Source organism: Pagrus pagrus, assembly GCF_965226575.1.
Source record: "Pagrus pagrus genome assembly, chromosome: 15".
In the NCBI taxonomy this organism is placed as follows: domain Eukaryota; kingdom Metazoa; phylum Chordata; class Actinopteri; order Spariformes; family Sparidae; genus Pagrus; species Pagrus pagrus.
The window spans coordinates 6,096,990-6,123,074 of NC_140199.1; the positions used below are offsets into that span (position 1 = coordinate 6,096,990).

The 26,085-nt window shown below is 41.6% G+C and overlaps 1 protein-coding gene across 18 annotated transcripts in view; it reads right to left on the bottom strand.

The window, feature by feature from the left end:
* Positions 1-26,085, bottom strand: part of LOC311270276 (uncharacterized protein) — a gene marked incomplete at its 5' end in the record, with an annotated part of 156,243 nt that overhangs the window by 72,359 nt on the left and 57,799 nt on the right. For 8 of the 18 annotated variants that reach the window (XR_014624236.1, XR_014624237.1, XR_014624238.1 and 5 more), the window contains 2 exons: positions 1,006-1,051; positions 3,413-3,551. The exons of 2 other annotated variants lie outside the window; for them this stretch is intronic. Of the gene's footprint in view, positions 1-1,005; positions 1,052-3,217; positions 3,552-26,085 lie in introns of those variants that run through there. 8 more of the 18 variants (XR_014624234.1, XR_014624235.1, XR_014624239.1 and 5 more) reach the window with 5 other exon arrangements.

The window sequence follows — 26,085 nt, forward strand, 5'->3', positions numbered from 1 at the left end:
GATGTGGAGGAAGAGGGAGGAGGAGGGAAATTACACATTGTAGCTATTAATGTCCTTGAACTCTGGTCTTTCCCAAGCCTGATGAACAATATACCCTCTATGTGGGTTCGTGACACGGCAGGGACAGAGCGAGGACGCTGCGAGTGCTGTGGCACCACTAGACCTACAGTGGCATTGGCGAGTGTCTGGAGTTGAGTCATGAGTCAAGCACGTCTTGCCAATCTATGAATGTGTGTATACATAACAGAAGGGGGTGTACTATTGTAAGATTACTCATGTGAGGATGTTCGAGCTGGGGGATGATTTTTTGGCAGGATGTGGTTCAAGTGGACAAGGGCACATGAGGCCCTCCTCCTCTGAGACACAAATGTGCATACATGCTCTATATTTGTGCATAAATAGACACATATTTCTATAGCTGAGGGCTGCAGATGATTAACGACGCAACCACATAGATTGATGCTGAAAATGCACACAGACATTGTATAAACACACAAAAGCACAAACATATTGCATGCTCAGTTATTCATTGATTGATGGATGCATGTATAGTTACACATGCACTCATACATACAAAACCATCTATATCAACTATCATTTGTCAAATGCTGGTTTCCCTCCCTGGCACCGTTTCTGACTTATGAACGGATCGGGGAAAGTTCAAAACCCAAATTCCTTTGGCCGCGATTTGTTTTCTTTCCCATTGATCACCAAGCAGCTGCTGACTGATTCTCAGCATAGCCAACATAGCCACAATGTTTTCTTAGCATTTCAGACATGCAGACAGACAGGGCGAGAAAAGAGAGGAGGTGAGAAGTGGGAAAGAGAAGGCAAAATGGAAAGGAAAGGGCAGGGTAAGAGTGTGTGGGAGAGTGGAATCAGTTTGCTACAAAGACGCATCAGGGCAGCTGGAGTTTGATAGTTTTGGGGGCAGATATTTGACCAGAAGGTCAGGAATCAGTGAAACAAATAGGAAGTTCAGGTCAGTGAAAATTAACGACTCACGCTTTGCAATGGCATCACATCAAAGCTGCCATGATGGAGAATGAGTCTATGAAAGAAAACAACACAATAGGTCACTTTTGCAGCCCCTTCAAAATCAACACGATCTCCAACAAGAAATTTATGTCGCGACTTTAAGTTTGATTAGGTTGAATTTTATTTTTCTTTCTTGTCAGGACGCTGTGCTTATACTCTGGTTAGGGTTAGGAAAACATCACTGTTTAGCTTAAAATAGCTGTTTTGGTCGCCACAATCACTGTTGGTCAGACTCCTTTGGTTGTCACAAATTGGCTTGAAAGGTCCTCAGGTCTTAAAAATATCCAGTGGTGTGACTCAAACTGTGTCATTTGGCAGCCTTGTTGGCTTGCCATACATGATTGTGCATCTAAGGTCTCGTTAAGTTTGAGCAACAAACTACTTGGTTATAAAGTAAAAGATCACCGTCATGGTCAAAAGAAACAACTGTCGGCTGTGGGTCGATGGGATACACATCATTGTCTCTGGTGAATGATTTTCCACCCACCTTGACCTTCTTGCTAAGATGTTTTTAGTGGTATAAATCCCCATCCCACTACTTCCATCGCCACATAACTTTAAGAGGTCACTTGTCACTACTGGTTGTGTTTGGAGGAGTGGTTGATGCTGTGGTGAGGACTGTCACATTATGAACTTATTGTGGAGAACTGTTTTGAAGGTCAATAAGTGAGTAACAAGGAGGTAGCCTTGGCTAGCGGCTAGCGTTTGCGGTCACATGTCCTCTGTTCCTCTTATCTTCCTGTATCTGCTCATTAAACCTCCAAACTACTCACCACGAGGCTAATTTCACAAAGCTTTCATTGTTGATGTAACTGTAACATGGGACTGCTTGCAACTTCGAGTGCTAATTAATGGATCTACTTGACCTATAAGCTTCTGTGCTAATCAGATGTGTTTGTACCAAGACGTTGATGGATAGCTGTTAGCTAACAAGCTAAAATGACCCAAACTAAGAATCGATCTGAGGTATCAGGGGGAATAGCTAGCTGTTAGCTGTTCCCCACTAAACAACAGCAAATAATCACCCACATCTTTACAGTTATTTCAGAAAAACACAACCAACAGCAGAGGATGTAAACAATGCGCCGTGTCTTGATGTTCAAAGGGCCAAAACATAAATCTGGGTGTGGATGGATTCGATAAGTGATATGGAATAAATGTAGAATTTCCTGCATTTGTTCTCTCTGTCATTTCCTCGGCACCAGAGCCACCATCCTCCTTCCTCCATCCCCTCTTTAATAAACGAGCACTGGTGGTAATTGCCCAGTCTGGGACGACATCATTACTCATTCAGATGTCCAATAATGCTGCAGCACCCCCAACACACACATGCAAACACACATACACACACACACACACACACACACACACACACACACACACACACACACACACACACACACACAGGGTGGAGGTTCAGTCTGCACATGCAGATCCATATCATTGATCTCTCCCCAAGCCTGCCCTCACCCTCCCATACTCCATTTTTCATATTCAATGAGTGACTTGTAGATTTGGCTGCTCGATAAAGATACGTCTCAATTAAGCGAAGGCGAGGGTCTGTATTGATATGAGCGTGGACCGGCCGAGGAGCCGAGCAGCACTGAAGGCAACGGTCAAAAAGTACAACCTGACATTCAAAGGGGATGTGTGGTGAAGATTTAAAATAGTTGATTTTTAAATTTCAATTAATTTTCTGTTTCTACAACAAACAGCGTGCAATATATCAAAGACTCACTTTTTAAAATGTTATGTAGCAACATGTTCTCACTCCCAACTCATCACATTGGGCAGCTTGGTCAGTGGCCTTGTGCCTGAAACTATGACGCTTTACCTTCCGAGTAGTAGTTTATTTTCAGAGAAAATAAACTACTTGGTTTGTGTTAGGCAAAAAAAACTACCTGGTGGAGGTTAGGCAAAGTAAACTACTTGGTTAGGGTAAGGAAAAGATCATACTTTGGGTTACAAACTTGTGAAAACTGTATCCTATTCCCTCCCTTACTCTCAAACTCCACCTTCCTTTTGCATGTTCATGTGAAATAGTGGTGCCCTACTTCAAGTGACTGTTTAATGCCCTCTCTCACCCTGTGAGTACAGTAATAGAAAGCATTTCCTTTATCAACGTCAGCATAAATGAAGGAAAGAAAGGCTCACACAGCACAGTCCTGACAAAACTCAATATGGGTCCATTTTGGATTTGATTTAGGGATTTGTGGTTGTTTTCGAACTTAATAATTTAATGCCATTTCTCCAGTGGCTCCTTTAGAGACACTCTTAAGGGAAATGTCCTAGATTGGCAAGCTCACAAGAACCTAGTGGTGAGGAGTTCAAGGGTCAAAGCCACAACTTCCAGATAAAAATAGACCTGCTAAACCTGGAATCTGGAATCTGAAGGGGGCACAGCTAGAAGTGTGTCCCAGTGCAGCCCACTGGATCCAAGCAGCTGATGAGATGTGGTTTCCTCAGCCTCTGCTGTCAAACTCCCAGCAGCACCTGAGGGAAAACAGAGCAGCCTGGGAAAAGAGAAAGTGGGCCAGTGATTGTGTGTGTCGAAGGAGGGGTGCACTGTACAGCAAGTGTGAATGGAGTAGTGTTTAGTGTGGGTGAGGAGTTTGTTTTTACAACATCATTTCACACACTTCTGTCTCAGAAGGATATCACCAGTGTAATTTTAGTAATTCTTTTTAATAGGCAATAAATATGAAAATTCAGAGGCAAAACAAAAGTATTTGCTGTAATCAGAAATGTTGGACTGGAACTGCCAAAATTGTATAATTAGATAATAAATGGCTCGAGTGAGTCTCACGAATCAACTACCTTTCTCCAGAGGAAAAGAAACTAAGTAGTCTTGTCATTCCAATTTATTATATTTATCAACATTTTTATTTAATCAGTATAATCCACAAATGATAACCTCTTGATTTAAAAGAAAATTTAAACTCATTTTACTTATGTGTGATGAAAAGTCATGAAAATGTTGCAGCACGTCAACACAAATTGTCACAAAAAACTGAGCAAACTCAAAATGAAACACAGAAAGTTGGTCGGTTATGAGTTTTTTGAAGTACGTTATGATATAACAATGAATCATATGAATTGAAATGAAAATATCTATCTGGCAGTATCAGTTTTTACTTGGACAAAGAAGTCAGTGCAGGCTGGAGAGAAACAAAGAAAAGACGAGTCTTCATCCAAACCCTCGAGCCAAACATAAAGGGACCACTGGTTGAGTAAAATCGAGGTATGCGCCATCTTTTATGAGGGGGAATGGAGAGAGTGAAGGCACTCTGCTTCATAAAAAGCATGTATATACCTATATTGGATAACTATACATCTCACTGTAACTCGTAAATCTCCGAGCTGGGCCTGTAAAAGGGCCAGGATGAAAGACCTGATTGGCTTATTTTGACTGATCTTCCGCGGAAGAGTTATTTTTGCCTGTGGACAGACGTTTCTGGCAGACGCCGGGGGAATTCACTGTCAGCCGAGTGTTAATATTAACTGTCCATAACAAAAGAGTGTTAGTCTGGGGAGAAAGGTGGTGTAGCCTGACACTGCGCAGACACCTGTATGATATCATGGCTGAAGGAGTGCACATTGTGTATGTCTACGGTTAGAGGTCACACAATAAAACGTGTGTTATGTCTTTCACTTAGACTATATAGACCCTGTGCAGGACTTTTTAGTCCATTTACACTCATATATGGTCTGACTGGTGCTTTGGCTCAAATGTGATCGTATGAAGTCAAACTTCACACCAGTGTGCACCTGGACATTTCTGTGGAGCATCACTGTGATGAAAAAAAGCCAACATGTGTTTTGTTTAAACAGCATTGACTGTATTTCATGCGACATATATAAAAAGGGATGATCGAGCCTCGTTATGTTTCCATCTACAGACCAGCAGGTCTCGAGACTTTAAAGGATAAGTTCACCCAAAAATTTTAATTCAGACATTATCTAATGTCAATGGAAAGTTGTCTTACACAACTAATGTAGATGGGGACTTGTTTTTCGGAACGGAAAGATAAAATGGCTCCATCCAGCTCGTCTTCTCAAATCCTAAACCTTCACTGTAAGTGCTGCAAAGCAAAAAGTTAGTAAAGTGGGTTAAAAAGCTCGACTTCACATCGGGGTTGCAAATACCGTCTTTTATAATCGGTTTGGGATCTCGGGCTTTCTGGAGAGTTGGATCATGTCGGAAAAGCTGTGTGGATGGATTTTTTTTGATTTAGTTGTTATTCTTACGTTTTAAAAAAGCCCCAATCTACTTCAGTTGTTTAGGAGAATCTTGACTGTAGCTGCTGTGCTAAAAGCACACAACCTGTCTGAAGTGGGTGCACAAGCTCGACTGCACATCAAGGGTTTCTTTTCAAATCAATTCGGGATCTCAGGGCTTTCAGGCACTTTGGTTATAACAAACAAGCTATATTGAACCATCTTATTTAAAACGAGTCCCCTTCTATTTCAGTTATGTAGGAGAATGCTGCAGCGCTGTTTTGCTGTTAAGCTCCAGAGATATTTTGTGGACTACGAAACTTCACTCGACTTTCTATCAGCATGAGGCTGAGAAGGTAATGATTGTATTTTTTCATTTTTTGGGGGCGAACACATCCTTTGATTTCTCACTCAGCAGGGTGTTTATAAAAGTAAAATAAGAAATGAGAGAGACCTTATATACACAGGCTCCAGAGCTAAATAAACCTCTTCTGAACTCTCCAAAAATATTCATCATCATGTCATCATAGTTCTGAATATGAAACAATGAGACATGACGTTCACTTCAGCTCCTCGTTCTGACCACTCTTCACTCTTCACACATCTTCACTTCTGTCCCCCCTTTCCTGTTCATCCTCTCTTTCCAAGCCTCCTCTCCTTTCTCTCTTTCTCTTCTCTTTTTTACAGGCTTCAGGAATGTGAGGTCTCCTTAGTGATTTATAAACATACACATAATAAATGGGCGGCTGTAGTTTAAGCGGTGATGAAGCATTCTCTCTCTGGGACACAGCGCTGGCCTGTGTGTGATTTAAAGGGCTGACATTTATGGCTTGCAGGCCTATTATTCAGAGTGACTGTCTGTGTACAGACCAGCGTTTTACAGCGGCTACGCAGAGGTGAGCCCAAAACTAAGCCAGTATCTGACACAGGTTGAACATCCAGTAAGAATACTACAGTAACATATCACGTGGTGCTAAAGCGGTGGATGCCTGACAAGAACATGTGGTCACAGCTTCAATGAATCTCTCAGCGACCTAATCTCACTGCACTAGACAGGGATTTATATGTCAGATATCACACAATTCAGTTTCTACTTCCTTCAAATAACACCAAATTATCTCAGCTGCGATCATGTGCATGTTTGCCATAACTGACAATATGGTTTAATGCACTGTGCAGCAGTATAACAGTATGCTTACAGCAGGTTAACATCGGCTTGTTATTTAATCATGAACTGGAAGCTCTGTTGTGCTGTTCTGGCGTATTCTCTCGCATTTTGCATTAATTATGAATGTTTTCTATTTCATTGCGGTGCAAAGTAGGCCCAAATTATCCCCTTCACAGTTAACTGTGCTACTTTGTTTTCACATAAGCCATAACCTGTCTGCCTGCCACCAGCAGTGGATTGCAATCGACGACTCAGTGGCCGACATCACTATCTGTCCAAGATAATAGATGACAATAATGGGAAACTGTCCCTAAGCACTCGTTTGGAGTCTTCCTGCCCATTTACTGATACCCTTCATATTTAATTCCCCTCCTATAGCCAGGAAAACAGACACTTTAAGTCCATCTAGAGGGAGCACATTTACAATAAAAGGCCAGCTGAATCCTCGGCTCACGTTTCCTCCTAACTGTGGCAGGACATAAACCTTCGAGCCAGACCTCATTTTCTCGGCGCCATCTCCCGGACACTGCTACAAAAAAATCAATAAGGCTGCACACAATCCTCTTAACTTTGGAAGCCATTGTGAAAATGTCTTTGTTGAAAGAATATGGGGAATATTTTTCTTCTTCTTGGCCTGGTTTTTGCGTGTCACTCTGATTTTCTTCTAATAGTCAGACGGAGTGTAGGCCCTCACTTGTTGCTAAATTAGCATCTAGCTATGTGTTCTGCTCTTATCTTCTTGAGGTCTGTGACACAAGCAGTCTGTTGTTGTGCATTATTGTCACTGTAACTCAATTCCTCCAGCTGAGCAAGGAGAAATAATTCAATCGCGTTGCAAAGATAAAGATCCCCGGAGCAGGGTGGACAGATCTGCTCCGCCTGTATCAAGTTACACTCTGGAGATTAGCGCGTAGCACGTAGCGTTTAGCTGGTAGCTACACTGAATCAAGGCTGACTGTGATTCACATAGTCAATAAAGCAGGTTGGCTTATTGCATCACACTGTTCACACAGGTTTAACTGTCACAACATAACACAAGTGCTTTCATAAAGAGTGCCTTCCAGGCTGAGCTGACTGACTGTGTCTCCGTGATAAAGTCTTACACATCCAAACGATCCGAAAGGCTTCTTTGGAAATGTCATCAGAAAAATGGCTTCTTTTGTTCTGTGATTATCACACACTCAACAACGACGCATGGGCATTTATGGCAAGAGATCAACAAAATCTTGAAGCCACAGTATGAGCAGCGACAACCACCATCAGTGTGCAGGATTTAGTGGCATGTCGGAGAACTTATGATGGCTGCTAAAAATACAAAAGGCACTCTTTAGAGCCAGTGTTTGGTTTGTCTTTTCTGGGCTACTGTAGAAACATGGTGGTGCAACATGGTGGACTCATCCCAAGGTAACGAAAACACGACTATTATATTCAATTTCTGCATATAGATCCCTCTAAAATCTTATATAAGTCACATATATTATGAGTCAGAGACATTTTTTACAAGGAATAGACCATTTGTAGAAAATGGCTATACAGTTAAATTTAGTGAAATAGACGATGCGTGTGGAAAGAGTAATTCTGCTGCTAATTTTGTCAATAAACATTTACATAAACAGTTAATCCTGTTGGGTTGCTGGAGGGAGCTGAGGCAGTAAACAGCGTTGGCATGAGATGTATCAGCCTAAAATGGCTGCACTGTACTCCTGCATATGATCGGATGTTACTCGGTGGCCACACAGCTTCAGCCATTCAACCAGGTAAAGTCTTATATCCCTCGGCCTCTGATGCCTAATTCTGCAAGACGTAAAATGAAAGAAGTCGAAATTCTTATGAAACTGATCTGATTTTAAGTGTTTATTTCCAAAATAAGTAAGCTACATTTACAGTATCTCAAATATCACATCTGCTAATCTATAAAACACTTACTGGAAGTTATTTTGGAAATAACCTTTTAAAGCTTGCGTGTAATGTGTAAGATCTTGAAAGGGGAGCAAGTGTCCGTGTGTGTGTGTGTGCACATGTTTTCCCCAACAGACTGCCTTCAATCTCCTGCACTCTCAGCATCTATTGCCTTCTGCTGTACATCACTCTGACAGCAGGGACTCGGGCAGAGGCTCCGGGTGGAAGAGGTCTTCTAGGTTGCCTTATGTGATGGACAGGAATAGTCTGGAATCCCCAAACGGAAGTAACCTCACATTGACCCCATCCAGTCATGACTTATATGACCCCTCAACTTATAACCCCTGACCTCTGGTGCCTGATTCGGCAACACACGAAAAGAAGTATCTGAAGTATCGGATATGTTAATTTAAAAATTACTTACTGGAGGTTATTAATTATTAAATTCTTGTGGAAAAAAATATTCTTGCACCTTGTTTTCTACATTGACATGCATGACATTCATGAGTAGGTCTGCGCATTGTTTCATCAGCACGTCGACAGAAAATACTGCTTTACTTTTTACCCAACAGTAAATCTCTTTCAGCCCATAAAGGGTTAAAAAGCAATATGTATGCTGCAAGCAGAAGCCGTCTCTCCAGAGCTGCGCAATGGTGATATTCTTCCACCCAAAATAAACGACAATGCAACCAGAAGTGGCACATAAATTAAAGCGGCAGCATGATTGACGACTCAGAGGACAGCAGAAAAGGGTGTTCTTCTGCATCGCTTTCCGGTAGAGCCGGGGAATATTCAAGTACACAGTAAACGCACACGTACATATTCCCATGCACATGTAAACACGCACAGACACGCAGACGATAGAAACACACACACGCGCACACATTAGTTGTGAGACACCATTTGCCATGTGTAACCACATCAATCCAAAACCCTCTGCAACATCCTAAAATACACCCTTGAGAGCTGGTGAAAGGGAAAATTACAACAGAGAGAGTGTGTTTAAAGGCTTGTATGTGTCCGTGTGTGTGTATCCTCTAAATGAGCTCCATGCAATATTAAAGGATGCAAAATTAGTCTGCGACTGAGGACGCGCTCGAAGCACCGTTGGAGACTGACCTACCAAGGGCACCATGGGAAATAAGCAGACTGGGCATGCAATTGCAACAACGACCAGTGGATATTGTTTCCATCACCCCCGCTATCCATCACTTACCCCACAACATGTTAATTCTCTTCTTAACCAAGAGCCATCCACAGGGGATGCCTATACAACCAGAGGGGACGGTGGACATATTGACCACATTACAATCTACATTCTCTTCCAGCTCCGGGTGTGTTTTACAGTACAAGGTCACTACTTTAGTTTAGTGAACCGGTAGCATACACGGTATTTGTATTTGGGGCACCAATTAATAAACGATGATGAGAAAAGTGCCGCACAAATCTTTAGTGGGACATCAGCAAAACCCATCTGATGGATATCTTAATTCAGCGTTTGTTGTGATTAGCCATCCTTTTAAATTTGTTTCCCCCAATGAGTCCCAACCGCAGGAAGAGCCGGTTACCATCCGCGACACTGTTAGCTGGTAATGTTTTCACTTTATGAGTCTCTGTGTGAGAGTGTGTGTCACAATGGCTAAATGTGGTTATGGAGACACCTTTTGTTGTGGGAACTACCACATAAGCATTTTTGAGTATTTTGCCACGTGTCTGTGTGTCTGTCTGTGATTTTGTCAGCGCAATAGTGTAATAACCATGCAAAATTCTGTCATGATTTTACAGTTGTGTAGTTGAGATCAAAACGAAGGCCAAGTTCAAAGGTGAGTGTGGTCTGAGCAAGGGGGCCAAAATTAGGGAGGTAAGGAGTAGGAAAGGGGCCATTGGCCCTACCTGGCCTACATTCATTTTGGGTTGTCGATCACTGTATCACATCTACTCTATCTGGTATTGTTTTCACCTTGTCAGTCCGTCTGTCTTTTGACAGATTTTGTGATCACAAGAGCATCACAACCGTGTTACGAAACTTTACAGGTGTGTAGTAGAGATGAAAACGAAGGATGAGTTCAAAGATGTGCGTGTTCCTACCCTTGAGTGCTGAGTACTCATGAAGTAATGTAGTAATGACTACTGAGTATTCATTGGTCAGAACGTGAACATGTTGCTGCTGATGTGTCCCATTGCAACGTGGTCTCTTGTTTAAGTCTTTAGGCAAGTCCACATCAAGCCTCCAGTCTGTGGTTGCAGACTTTCACAATAAATGACTTGGCATTCAAGCGTTCTGTCACAATTATGTTAATAGTGTTGAACACAGCAGCATGAGGCCAAGCTCTTTTAGTAGGTCATAAAATTATATATCCAAAGTGTGTTGTCATGCTCGGCTGTTGTTTCTGCAATCAAGTAAGTCAAGTCCCAAAGCAAATATAATCTCAGTCTCAAATCTTCATTGTTGTGCCTTCAGTCTGACTTGGAGTTGGCAACTGGCTTATTTTCCCACAATAAATAAAAATAAATATTACAACAAAGACAACATGGATGGCATCAACCCAATTAAAGTATTGTGGAGGGAGCGGTGGTGGTGGTGGTGGTGGTGGTGGGCATTACAGGCTGAGGACGGAGGAGCACTTAACGCTGCAGGAGAATGTTCCAGGTTGTGGGGGTGTGTGGTGTTAACGAAGGGGGCAAGTCAGTATGAGATCAGCCTTCACCTTGGAACATGACAGGGTCTGGTTTTACTGCAGCTCTTAGTGCCACTGAGGTGCTGGGGTAGATAGAAAGATGTATAGACGTATAGATGTATATAGATAGATAGATAGATAGATAGATAGATAGATAGAAAGACGGACACATCTGGAAGAATGAGCAGTGAGGAAGAAGAAGAAGAGGTGGAGGGTGAGCGTACAGTCCAGCGCTGTCTTTTATAGCCCCATTCCAGCAGATGAGCAGCATCAATCTTTAGCTCGCCACTGGGATAAGGCCTGGCTGCTGCTATCAGCAGGCTCGAGGGGTGGGAGGGCGGGTATAAAACACACACTGACAGACATACACACCCTACTGCACACATACTGTACATGCATGCATGCAGAGTACTCCAACCCCCTGTCCTAGAAACTATGATTATACACTGTTATTGAAAGATCTTTTTGATAAACGTCATTCCAACCTGGTTCTGTGGTAACATTTATCCATTGCATTTATTTTTTCAGACCAGGGAAGTGCTATGTTTTTGTACCACATGCAAGCGCAGACCTCGGAGACTGGAAACTAGGGTTTTGCGTCCTGAGTCCTACTTGTGGTTAGGTTTAGGAAAGACTGTGGTTTCGGTTAAAAGTTAATCAAATAAACAATCTTCTGCAAACCCTTACCGACTGCTGAGAGTACCTCAACACAACCGTGAACAACGTTAATCATGCTTGAGTTGCGGATGTTGTACTGCAAGGGGGAGATACTATCGGGAAAACAAATGCAAAACACTGCCAGTAAACATTTTGCAGAAATGTTTTGCAACACGGCAGACGCATTCATTACAAATGTGTTCTAATTATGTTGATAAAGAATGTATCCAGGCTGCATTATGTTGATATCTAAGCTAAGTCTCACACACGGACAGACGTGTCCCTGGAAATGGACACGTAAAACAAGAAGAAGACAGATGTGGAAGCATGCAGCTCATTCATACACAGAAGAAACATTTCAGCAGAAGACGAATGAACTTCACAACATACAGGAAGTCAACTGTCACATCTTGAGAACATTCTGTCACATATTTGTCATTTTTTTAGATTAGAAGATACACGTCTCATTTTCCATATGAGCCTTAAGACACTTGCACGTGTAGCAAATTAATAAGGCAAGAGAGATGTTGGTATTTGTCTGTGCGTGTGTGTGTGTGTGTGTGTGGTGGTGTTGGTGTGGTGTGGTGTGGAGGGAGGGAGGGAAGCAACACGCAGCAAAATAGAAAATGTTTTGAATTATACATTCCTGCCATCAGTGACAAATTGAGAGAGGGATTTGTCATAAATCATATGCATGCTGCGCTGCCTACCAAGAGAATTGCTTGGTGGGCAGCAGCCTGAGATTTAGGAGCGTGTTGTTGCCTCGTCTGGAGCCCTCAGCCTGCAGCCACACCTCGACCAGCTACTCTCCTATGAGGTATATGTCATTTTCAACACATGTCAGCTGACAGTGTGAGGGGAAAAGTCTTTGTTCTTGCTTTTTTTTATTTTTTATTTCTGTGGCTGTCTTTTGTCACCACAGCAGTTTATGTACAGAGATTTTGCTTTTTTCATCAAAAACGTATAGTTTCTGGTATTCATTTAAAACACTGTCAGCGGTAAAGTTATACTGTAGTGTAGACAAATCTGTGAAGTCCAGAACCTTTTTTTTGTTTGTTTAACAGCAGACTGTCGATTCTGGTGTATTTTAAGTTATTTTGGTGTTACTCCTCAAAAAGCACGTTTTAATTACTGTTGTACTATTAAGGGTTACAGCTGTCAACACAGTTAGTGCTATTTATTTACAGCCAGCTGTAAACGGCAGTAAATCAGTCACAGAGTAAAAATCTAGATTTCTACCTTTTGGTGCACTATAAAACTAATAATTTGTTTATTTATCATCATTAAAAAAGCAAAAAATAGATGTTGGCAATATATTTGAAGCATCTAAGTTTGATGGCTTGTGTGGTCAACTAATGCTTTGTTCTTTAATAATCTTTATATAAAGCACAACTACGCAAAGACAGAGTTTCCCAAAAGAAAAGAAAATGTGTGAACAATGAGTTAATAAAATAAAGATGTGCTTCGTACATACAGTTGTATTTTTAGACAATGAATGATAACACAAGGATGATTTGGTATTTTGTCATTGTTACAACAACTAAACTTAACATAACATTTAGCCCACGGGACAAAACATCAGCCACAAATCCTAGAAGCTACATCTGCACATACACTACATCACAGCAGCTGTTCATTCTGTTTAGGCTTATATACAGCGATGTCTTTTCCCATTGCTCATGTTTTGGGAACACTGGAGAAACTCTGGACAGTGTCTCATATCTGAAGCATGTATAGGCCAGACACACCTTGAGACAAAAAAATGGGTAAAGCTCACAAAGAGGTGGCCAAAAATACAAGCAGAGGAAGACAGACTCCATCCATCATGGCGACTAAACAAACACAAGCAGGGCGAAGAAACTGGGCAGGGAACAAAGAGCAGAGATGAACACTATGTGTAAGTCTGATGCACACGTCTGCTGAGAATGTGGATACTATGGTAGGATGACCATCAATTTATACTGTACCTTTTAATGCATATGTTTGTGTGTGAGTGTGTGTGTGTGTGTGTGTGTGTGTGTGTGTGTGTGTGTGGTCCCTGCATTTCAATGTCAATGTGAATGACAACGTATGGGTGTGTGTAGGGTGGAAATGTAGTCTGAGTGGTTGCAGCACGTTGGAAATGAGTGTGTGAGGGGTTGAACATGCTGCTGTGTGCCAGACTACGGTGTTTAATGTTGCAGGTACATATGAATGAATTCAGAATTAATGTTTCTTATGTGTGTTTGACTACATCTGCATATGCGGACCAGTTCTCACAGAAATGTGTGAATAAATCCACTTTTGTAAAATGCACAAAACACAGTTATTAGTTAATAAATTACCAAATTCTTAAATAAAATGCTTTACAAGCCATGTATTAAGAATTTGGGGGGAGATTTAAGTTAAGATGACTATAAATGTATCATTTATAAATGAAGGCTATTATAAAGTGTGACCACATAGGCCTACTCCATGTACGGAAAGTGAGAGAAAAACATCAATATGAACATGAACATGTAATCGTTTTAAACTGAATTAAAACAGTAGACTGTTGAGTTAGTCCCCAATTTATGCCGACAAGCTTTTCACCAAGAGCTACATTTTAATTATCACCCAAAGATTACTGTTTAACGTTACAAAAACCAAAAAGCAAGAATCAGTACACTGAAAAAATGCTCTTGCAGCTTAAAAAATGACATTTTAAGCTGCGTATTAATCATCATTGGATTTCACAAGATTTGTGTTTCAGATTTACAAGTTGTGTGAACTCTAATCTGCGGATAAAAAGTTACAGAAACTAAGGTGAAGTAAGTTAACTCCCTACAGCATCTATGGTTAGTCAAAAACACGGCGTCCGTGCTGACAAACAGAGAGAGAGAGTTTGAGCGCTGCAGAGGCTGCAGATCTCTGGTTCCCAGTCCTCTGAGGTCCACACTGAACGTCTGTTGTCAATAAATAAATCACAGATGAAGTCAGACTCCCGTATTTACACAGTGATTAAAACTCACGAGCCGAGGCGCTTAAACGAACCTAAACAAAACAAATGAGTGCAAAGGTTTCCCACACATATGGGCGCTTGCGAGGTACGCACGTGTATGTGAACAAATGCTCAGCTAATCTTGGAAAACACACACGCACAGACGTTTAGAGCCGAGCAGCATGAACACACATAAAGAACTCAAATATTTCACATAGAAAGTCAAAGTTTTCTCTATTTTCTCATCACTGTAGAAGCTCAACAGCACTGCTGAAAATTGCAGCAAAAGTAGACCAACATTAGAGGCTCACAAGAGATTTACACCGTCAACTTGTAATAATAACACTCCAGATTTTTGCAATTTCTGTCACCCCTCCTAGAGCCCAACTCAGGACATTTGTGCCGCTGGTGGTGTCTTCTCAACTTAAAGGTAGTTGTAAGGTTAGGAACGTGAACAAGGCTGTTGTTAATTCTGTTTTTATCTGAAGTCATAGCAGCCACAAGCTTTACCATCCATCAATATTAGATTAATAACCATCATTAGCAACCTGTAGCTGTTTTCCTTGAGCCAAATCTCAAGCAGCTGCAGCAGTGGCAGCTTTAAAACGGCAAACCCCGAACATCATGTAACATGGTGGGATACCAGAGAGGGATCGGATCTGATATTAATGAGTCCAGCTGTCTCACTGCTCTTTAGGAGACGGTTTGTAGGTTTCTTTTTCTGAAATGGGGGAAACGATGGTAAACAGCTCTGTACTATGTCAAGCCTGGGGTGTGGGGTTAATTTCCACCCGAGCATGCAAATGCACTCATGATGATCTTGGGAAGTTTTCAGAAAAAGTAAAAAAAAAAAAAAACATGATTAAATGACACTTCAGATTATTACACTGCAGTAAAGATCGTGAACAGATCATTAGTAAGGAGGAAAATATTGAAGCACTGCAGCAAGTTTTCTCCAAGACTTGTTTCTAGCTTAATCAAACATATTGCTCAAAAATTAAATATTGTTTTTATTGAAGAACTCCTGCCTCGACTTCCAACCAGACTGCCACCTCCTGAGACAAAATTTGATGAGAAACGCGCCGACTGGCAGATGGGGATATCGCACACAACTTCGAATAAACGTCCCCGGGTAAATAACTGACTGAAACACACAACACGCCTCCAAACCGCCCAACGCCGGATCCCCCTGACTCAATCTCCGCTCGAAGCCTCATCCAAGAGCGCCGTCTCGCTAACTATCAGAGGGAAAATCAAATATTTTGTTTTGAGCTTCACTAATATCAGCGTTTTTTACTCCACCCCTAATGGCATTTTTATTGATCGGCTTCTTAATGGCGGGCCCCATATATTTGACGGCACTCATTTAAAGTAGAAGTGAGTAATAGCTGTCTGAGGGAAGGCCGTAAAGCTGTGCGTGTGTGTGTGTGTTTTTTTATCGTAGTCCGTCATTGCGGGTAAGGAAGGAAGGGAGGAGATGAAGGAGAAAGAGAGGAAGGAGGAGAGGGGAAGAGATGGAGTTTTTAATTTACTGAGCAGAGGAGAGCAAGGGGAGAAAGGAGAGGAAGAGCGAGCGAGGTGGAGGAGGAAAAAAAATCGGGACTTTAGGAACGGAGGTGAAGGATAAGCAGTAAAAACACATTTTCCATACCTAACAAAATTTGTACTAAAGCATTTCTGCAAACGCAACCCGTTTCACCTACACAGCCTCATACATCACCTCTACGCTTTCGCAAACAAACCTCGCAGCCCCCTCTCTGTCCCCTCCTTCATCTCCCTCTCTCCATCCCTCCATCCCTCTCAGGTCATCAGCGAGCGAAACCACAACAAAGGGGGGCCGTTGCCGCGGTGACCTTGGCTGTGACATCATGTGGCGGCAGAAAGAAATGAAGCCATTAGGCCGAGGCAGCGCTTGCCCATAAATCAGACTGTTTCCAATAAGCTGCCTTAATGGTCATCCATCACCCCGCCAGCCAGCGCCCTCCGCACCCAACCGCCTGGGGAACGGCCACAGGGACGTATGGGGAGGAGGGGGGGGAGTAATAATGGGGGAGAGAGAGGAGAAACAGCCCGGGTAAAAATCTGGGGGATATGGAGGGAGAGAGAGGGAAGAGAGGAGTGGTATGGATGTGGGAAAAAACAGGAAGGTGAGGAACCAGGGAGAGCAGAGAGTGAGGGGAGAGAAATGTGGATATAGGAGGAGAGGTAAGATAGATGGGGGAAGATGGGGTAATGACAGGCGAGAGAGGCAGTTGACGAAAAAATAGGCAGAGGAGATACAAAAGGAGATTGACGGTGGAGAGAGAAGGAAGAAGAAAGAGGAGGTTTTAGATGAGGGACAGAAAGATGGACATTTGGAGAAAGAATGGAAATTGGCAGAGGGAAGGGAGGAGAGAAGTGAGATGGTAAAGCTAGAAAGAAGAAGAAAGAAGGTAGGGGAGAAAAGACAAGGGGAGAGAGGACGAGAAAGGCAAATATCAGGAGAAGACACAAACAGCATCGAGAGGAGGAGAGGTGAGGAAGAAATAAAATAGGACATCAGGGAGATGCAAGAGAAAAAGAGAATTAAAGTTGATGAGAGAGCGAGCAACACGGGATGTGTTTGGGAATAGCAGGAGACAAGTATAAAGTATATATCCAGTGAAAAAGGACATGATCCAGAGAAGAAGAAGGCAGAAAGAAAGCTTTGGTAACAGAGGAGAGACGGGAGGGAGCAGAGAGAGGAGACATCGGCTGTGTCTCCACCTAAACGTGTTACACAAAATGTGATGTATTAAATCAGATGTCCAGATGCCTCACAGTCCCACGGTGCCAGGCTAGGTGTGGAGCATTAAGTGCTGCTGTGCACCTATTCATGATAATCACATCATTCACTCAGCGTATTGTCAATAATAATAAATCAATTCTATGTGTTTTTTCTACAGGATCTCTCCAACCTTATCACCAGACAAGAATGTCGCTATTGGATTCTGTAAAAGCTATGACAGTGTTTTTCATGTCCAACGCCAATGTTATTTTTAAATGTTAGGTTTCTACAATATCTGCACATGGCAAATGCAAAGGTCCAATCGTGGTTTTGGCAAACTACTAGTACATGGTTAGTGTTAGGCAACTAAGAAAGAAATGTTAAGGTTTAAGAGAGTACACATTAAGGGTTGGAATTAATGGCAAAATTCACAAAAAACAAGTTAATATGCCTAATAGGTGATATAAACACAAGTAACGGTTTATAGCCATCATCAAAGATGCAAGTAATGTTTATAAACCTTTAGGATTACCTCATAAAAGGTTTATTAAGCATTTCAATGATTATAAATGGACAAATAATTATTAACTCAAGTTTAATTAACTATAAATTTACCATTTAAAAATGATGGTTATTATAAAGTCATAAACACGTTTCTCTTCCAAATAAGTTCTGACGCAGTGAACATTTAAATTACTGTACATGACCGATCATCTGTTTCTGCGAGAAGAAGAAGAAGAAGAAGAAGAAGATATTCAGATATTATTAATACTATTTGTTTCTGTTGAATAGTGTAAAATGTGTTCTTCCACTTCTGTTATACTTGAATTAAACTCTTTCTCACCTCTGGCTGCGTTTTTATAATCATGTAGCTACACCTTCCATTCATTAACATATTTTTTTATTTTTTCCAGACCAGCTGACATTTTAAAAATCGCAACATTCAAAACGCGAGCCAATTTTCACTTGACAATCAGATGGAAAGTTACAGCAGTTAGACGAAATATAAAAACCCACAGAGTGAACAGAAGAATATATCGCCTGAAAACATCCCCGTGCTGTGGAAACATCCACGTGTGCCAAACCCCAAACCCCTGGTAGCTAACCATGGCTGCAGGAATTACTCCACACACTCCCAGTAGTCATGTCATCAGGAACCTGGTGTAACCGGCCCTGTTTGTAGCCCACACCACACCGGCCTCGCGCTGAAAGCTTCAATGTAAGTTATGACGCCTGGAGTCTGCAATTGTGGTTCAGCATCCTTTACTTTCTCTCGCTGGCTTGTTGGTTTGTTTTATTTCCTTCCTTTTGTTTTTTTTGCTCCTGATCCCAGCCTCGTCCTCTAAATATTCTGACTCACTCTCGTCCTCTCTTCACTTCATATCTTATCATTTTATTTCCCTCCTCCGCTTCTCCCTTCACTCAATCTTTCTTCATCTGTATGTGTGCGTTTGACCATAATCTCGAGGAAAACGAGAGCCCATTTTGGCCAAAATCAACTCACCCAGAAGTCACTTTACAACCCGTGCTCTTATGAGCCCTGTAAATGCAGGCTGAAATATGATGTGTGTGGCGCGGCTCTCCTCTTAGGTTTCCCCAAGTACAGTGGCCAAATTGTTTTCGCTAGGCACTACGAGAGGCATTATCCATCACTTTGAATGAGCTCTGTAATTGGGATTATAGGAGCAAAAGTGCAAAAATTGACTTTGAGAGTGATAGCATTACAAGTGGGCCTTTCAGATGAAATAAGAGGGTGAGTGTGTACTGTATGCTAGTGTTCTGGAGCCTGTTTGGTTAACACTATGTAGCACAGTGTGTGTATATAAGTAGACTTTGAGCTCCGTGTCTTTACACCTTAATGTGTATGTGTCTGCAAATACATGAATTTATGTCTGCATGTTTTTGTATTGTGTGAGTCTGCTCAGGCCCTCATAGCGCTGCCTCAACCATGTGTGTTAAGGGTGAGGTGTGTGTTTACTTTGGGTGATTCTTGCCTCCATTACGATTGTGTTACGCACTACTTTGTGTGAGTGTTATCGCACTGAAACTCTGGCCTCCATCCAGCAAACTGTCAGTGTAAGTATTTTTTATCATAGTGCAACATTGGAAGCATGTTGAAAGGTTAGGAAGGCTGAGAAAACAAACACTCGTTACTCCAATTTGGGAGCATTTATACATGGTTACCCCCGCTGTTAGCCTTGTAGTCACAAATTTAAAATCAAATCAGCTAATCGTATTATTTAATTTGTAAAGCTTTTTACCAAGTGTTACCCCTACACTTCATCTCCGAGTGCCCCCTTGCCCCTTCCAATAGAGTTACAAGGGTTACTGGTTGAAATCTCCCTTTATCAAATGAGACGACCCTTCAAGACCCTCATACGTCATCAATTGTTGTTGATATCGTTGATGTAAACAGACTCGACCAAACATTTCCAATATGCCGTCTTTCAGCCGTGCTGATTTGTCTTTGGTTACTGTGGCAACCCTGACATTATCATAATACCATTTTCTGATGGAGAATGACAAGCATGGACACTCGAAATTCGTCTGCAACTTCAAGCTATCAATTAAGTCGTCAAACATCTGACATAAATAGTTTCTCCCACTCAGCTGATCATAGTTACTGCATGTATGATATATAATCACAGCATACACAGTAGTTACATAGCACTACAATTGCTACTGTTTGTGTAACTCGCGCTGTCGCTCTCACTTGCCATTCATTAACAATAAATCCTTTCAAAGGCATCCAGTCATACTCTCCAATACAAAGAACCACCAGCCAACCAATCAAAATAGACGAGTCTCAGTGGCCACGGCTTGTACTTTTTGTCTGCAAATGGATGTAGCTTAAGTACGTCTGCACCCTGTTTTTGTGTGTGTGTTTTACTGTGAGTGCTCTGCTGTGGAGTGTGTGTACAGAGCAGGCAGGCGGACAAACACCAGCCCAGCGGGTACTATTTTATTCATGGCGGGTAATCCCTGCTCTGCACCTCCTTAATCTGCTGCCATGGAGTGTTTGCCCAGAGTTCAGCCCCACTCCACCTCCTCTTACACTTGCTCTCAGTTCCTCTGACTTTCAGTCCAATTCTGACTTCTCCACCATGCAAAATCAGATCTCATGGTTTCTAATTAGCATAGCTTGCATATTCTCAGCTTGTATATATTTCTAGAGACCAAAAGATGAAATTTCATCAAGCATGAGTCAGAAAAGCCTTCAGTGTGTCATTAAGATATATAGAGACGGACAGTGTGAGTGCAAATGTTGCCATGTTACCACACTGTAAAATCTGACAGTGACTTTACTAAAAAAATTGAGGAAACCGATGAAGTGGACTAATAATTTTAAGTTGATAAAACCTTTCAGCTTGTACAACTTAAATTTAAAAACCTACTTAAATCTACTTTACCTGGTAACTCTAAGATAATCTGTTTCTTGACTTCAAGTAAAATCAACTATGAGATTTAAACAGTGTACTGGCCAGTTTGGCTTGGAAGGATGAACGTTGCTGTCGACTAATAGTTTAGTTCATAAAATGTCCAAATAAACTCAGAAGATCTCAAATTTGTAATGGCAGAAAACATACAAATCGAGCAAACCCTCACATTGGAGAAGCAGGAACTGATTTAAAATCTTAAAAAAATCTATGTCAAATAATTCTCTGTTGTTAATGTGCTCTCTACTAATCAACTTTTCAACAAATCATTTCAGCACCAGTCATTTGTAGACATTGGCATGAGAAAACAAAGAGTTACGACCGATGGAAAAGACAGACGTTAAGCCAACGTGATGCCTGAATTCAGACAAAACTGGAAGGAACAAACCTTTACTGAAATGTGTTCAAAATAAGCAAAGAAAATTCGGAACAAAAACAGATGTGGTGTCTTTAGGTAATCTGCACACACATGAGTTTTCAACATTGGTGTCAGCTTATATTACTATTGGATGTGGCAAAAATACATCTGAACAGTGATCCAAAACCATCAGTTGTGCAGAGCGCCTTAGAAACGAGCATTGACGTTGACTTTTATTCTCCTCTCTATCTCCCGACCATACTTTTTCTTTTTTTCTCATCTCTCTAGGCACCAGTCTTCAGTTATTATCCCCTCACACACACACACACACACACACACACTGGGGACCTCGATGGCCCTTCTCAGCTGGTACAGAGCCCCATATGCTCCAACTCCTGTTGTTATTGTTGTTGTTTGGCTCCCCGGCTCATTTGACGTGTGGACCCATGACAGTGTCCAGGACCCCATCCAAATCCTGCCTGGTGCCCCTTTGTGTGTGCGCGTGTGTGCGCGTGTGTGCGTCTGTGTGCGTATATATGTGTGTATTTCAGTGAGCCCAGACCGTCCTCCCCAATAACACGGCCGTACAGGTCGTCAGCCAGCAGCTTACTACGACTAATATTTAAATGTATTGTTAGGCGGCAATCAGTGGCTGTAGTAATTACAACCCTGATTCCAATTTGGGACACTGTTTTAAACATTAATAAAGCAGAATTTGATGATTTTGTAATCTTTTTTTGATTCTTAAAGTCAAGTCATTTTCTTTTTTTATATATAGGGCCAAATCACAACAAAAGTTATCTCTTGACACTATTCATATAGAGCAGGTCTAGACCGTACTCCTTAAACGGTACAAAGACAATATATTTAACATCTGTTTGGAACATTCCACAGGTAAACAGGTTCATTGGTAACAGGTGATAGTATCATGACTGGGTATGAAAGGAGCATCAGTCGTTCACAAGCAAGGATGGGACGAGGTTCAACACTTTGTGAAACGTGATTGTATAAAGGATAATACTGCATGGGCTCAAGAACACTTTCAGGTCAGGTTGGATGGAAAAGTCAAAAACAGTGACTTATTCTAAGTTATGTACTTAATTTACGTTATGTACATAAGGTGACTTAACCTATAAGTAGGTATGTAAATAACTTAACATACTTATTTTATCCCAGTGCATAATTTAACCATCTTACTTGAACAGACAACTTTTCCCCCATAGCGTTTGTTTCCAAGCAGTATTATTGTTGATGCCGCTGTTGCAAAGACAACTGGATCATTTCTGTTTTCCTCAGAGTTGGACAAAACACAAGTTTATTCAATCATTTACTATATAATGGAAATGGGTCGCCAGTTAACCCTCCTTTTCCTGTGTGACCGCGGCAGACAAAATTGTATAGAGATAGTGAGGTTTATACGTAGGTAACCAAAGTGAACGCAGATGGTTTCTGGATATTATTCTATATCCATTCATTGTGCAATCAACATTTACTTCACAATGACACTTTGAAGCAGAAAACTTGCCAGTTCAAGTTGTGTAACTACCGTACAGTTTTTAACCCAATCCCTGATCTATTCATAAACCTAACGGAGTAGATTTGGTGCGTAAACCTAACCATACTGCAAAGGTTTCATAATGTTAATCATGTGACAGCGAACGTCTGGTGCACCTGTCACTGGTTATCTCCAACAGTCACAAATGTGGTTCTGAGAGTCACTGGCAAATCAACTTTTAGGCATGAGGGCATGTTGGTAAGTCTGTTTGCCTGAAGATGTGCTATATATTGCACGTTGTTGTACTTGTGTTAGCGTATGTGTTGGTGTATTTTTTAGTGTCTGTGTGTGTGTGAATTTATATGTGTGAGAGAAGTGAACCCAGCTATTTTTGTGTGTGTGAGTACATCTGGGCTATTAAGCTTATATCTGTCTGTGGACCTTGTGTTAGAACATTTTTGGAAAGTAAACATATTTCGGTCCCCACCTCTTCAAAGGGCTGTTTGAGGGTTACGACTTGGCTTTAGGGTTAAGGTTGAAATTATGCTACGGTTAGATTTAGGGCTGGGGAATGCAATATCTCAGCAAGGGTTCTCACAAGTGTGTGTCTATGTGAGAAATCATCTCAACAAAAGTTTGCACACACCCAATTTTGGGTTTGTAAGCCACCCACGTTGCCACCACCTTCTCATGCACAGACACAAAAGACACACAGGCACATATGTATAGTACATTATATTTAAGTATTTTAAATAATCTGACTTGTCAAGTATCACTTTTACATTCGTATTGATACTTTTCAAAACAATCAAGCACTTGATTGATGTTTTGGCACATGCTTTAACACTACACTGTACAACAGCCAGGACAAACTGAATGCCAAACTAGAATATGATACACACAACAACATTTTGCAGAAGGCATGTAAAATCCTATCTTACTAACATTTGATCAGTCTGTTTAAGTTCAGTTATTTATGAAGCTACATGGGAACAAAGCATAAAGAGACTTAAGTAGGCTAAAGGTTGTCACCACAATATGACCTTACAAATAATTTGCGCTACTGTTTGGACTTGTCCTGCATGTAAACACAGGGTGGGTGGGTCTGTACTGTTACATGTGATTTTTGGCCATCTGTCCACTACACATGCCGCCCACATTGCCTCTCCACATTCTGATGTGCTACAAGGACACATTATCTCCACTTAGCCCTTCGCCACTTGGCAACTGCGTGAACCATAACAACTAGTCTTTATAGAAACCCACTTTAAGCCACAGCTCTTATTGCCTTTGGAACACGGGGCAACACACTAAGGGCTTTCCAGACCTTCCTCCCTTCCCTTTCTGGTTGTGCCGAGCTGCGCCCTTTCCAAGACCTCCACCTCTAAAAGTCTTTGGTTTTCATCGCTGTAGAAATGTATTCAGGGAGACATTTATCAGAGAACTGCCTGCCACTGGAGACCGCAGTGGCGGCCATTTTACAGGCCTGGTCAGGGAAAACAGGAAAAGGGAACTTCACTGTAAGAGAATGACATTTACATGTATATTTACATTTATTCACAGCTGTTGTCGAAGGGAAGCAACCCCAAGTGACTGAGCGGGAAGACTAGAAAGGTCACTGCCTCATGCATGCATTAAAGCTTTATTAGCTTAGCTTCAGTGTTAGCAGCATCAACAGTCAGGCAGGTTCTAGCTTTTACCATTAGTTTTATCTTCAGCTGTCCAACTATAGTAGAGCACCATTACTACACACAGTTAGTATGTATATTTTGGCATCTAGCGGTGAGATTGTGACTGTAACCAACTGAACACCCCTCCTCTCACCCTCTCCTAACTGCTAACAATGCTCCAGCTCCCGTGGACCTGTTCCCTCCGTAGATACAACAGGCAAATTCAAAAGTAACAAAAACAAAAACTGATAATACACTTTGAAAACATAATTTTGACTATTATGTTGCTTTTCTTCGAATATTGTATTCCACTTTTGCCCTTAAATCCCCCTTAATTCTACCCATTCTTGTTATTTGAGAGACATGCTCAGAAAATAGCTCAATACTTTTCTGAATTTGTGTAGACTTCTCTGATACACATCACACTGCGAACAAAGAAAGAGCATTTCTGGGCCAAGTGGGGGTGCAGAAGTTAAACAAAAAATCGACTTGTTTTGGAAAATATCATAATCAATGATACAATCAAGAAGCAGAACCTCTGGAAGAAACAGGGTTTTGTTTGGAAACACTGACATGTTGCAAAACTTTGGCAAAGCAAAACAGTTGTTTCTCTTGAATTTTTTTGTATTGAACATAATTACAGTAAATGTAGAAAGATATTGAACAGATGGGGAGATTTGTTTTGCTTTTGTGCTGTCAAGCTTCTCATTTCGCCGCCTCTCCCATCATATTAAATGACATCTTTGTGACAGATGCAAACATTCAGCGGCAACCTCAAAAGACTTAAGTGACATTTCATCGTCTTTTCTCGATGTACGAGCGATAAAAACTGACTGCGGAGCAACATGAATGTAAAACGCCTGCTGTGTTTAAGTCTGAGATGCTATTTCCCTCATTTAATGTGTTAGATTACATAATTACTTCTTTCATACAAAGAACTGCAGCTGTGATAGTTCCCTGTTAATTACATTAGCTAACACGTTTTTCTCCATTTAAATAATTCTCCCAAATAACATATCTTATCTCCAGAGATGCACATGGCAATGATTCAATTACAGAGCAGGGATGAGGAATAAAAAAAAAAACAGGCCTGGATAAAGCGGTTGGCTTCACTTTTTATATCTGAAATCTGTACAGTCCAATTTTCTATTTATTTCTTTCTCTCATTGAACCTCATTGTCTCTGGTCACTGGAGGCTGAAGATACGGTTTTATCCAGTCTAATTCTGAGCCTTTAATGTCGATACGCCTGCACACCGCCTCCAACAACAGACACTGTCAATACCAGCGCAGAAAAACTCCTGACAAAATGATAAATGACACCTATTCATAAACACACACACACACACACACACACATATCCATGCTCATACATACCCACAAACACACATCAGCTTTCATACCCACACACATATGCATATAAAGCACACCTCAACCAGGTTCCTCTTAAAAATGATGTTGGCCGAGTGCAGATGCTGGCCTTAGAAACCACAGCCCACCCCCTCACCTCCAAACTCCCCTTCATGTCCCTCTCAGGAGCCAAAATGGCGTCCATAAATCAAGGAGCTAGATGTAATCTGCAGTGTCCAGAATGCAAGGGGCGAGGCTGCGGAGCATAATGCGACTGGTTCTCCATTGTCATTCAGGCGCAGGCAGCAGCACAGAGAGCCTTGCCTGCACCTGATAAGAGTCCGCTCAGAGTGAGCCATAAATCACAGACGGTGCCAACGGTTACTCCGCTGATTTCACACACTGACGGAGAG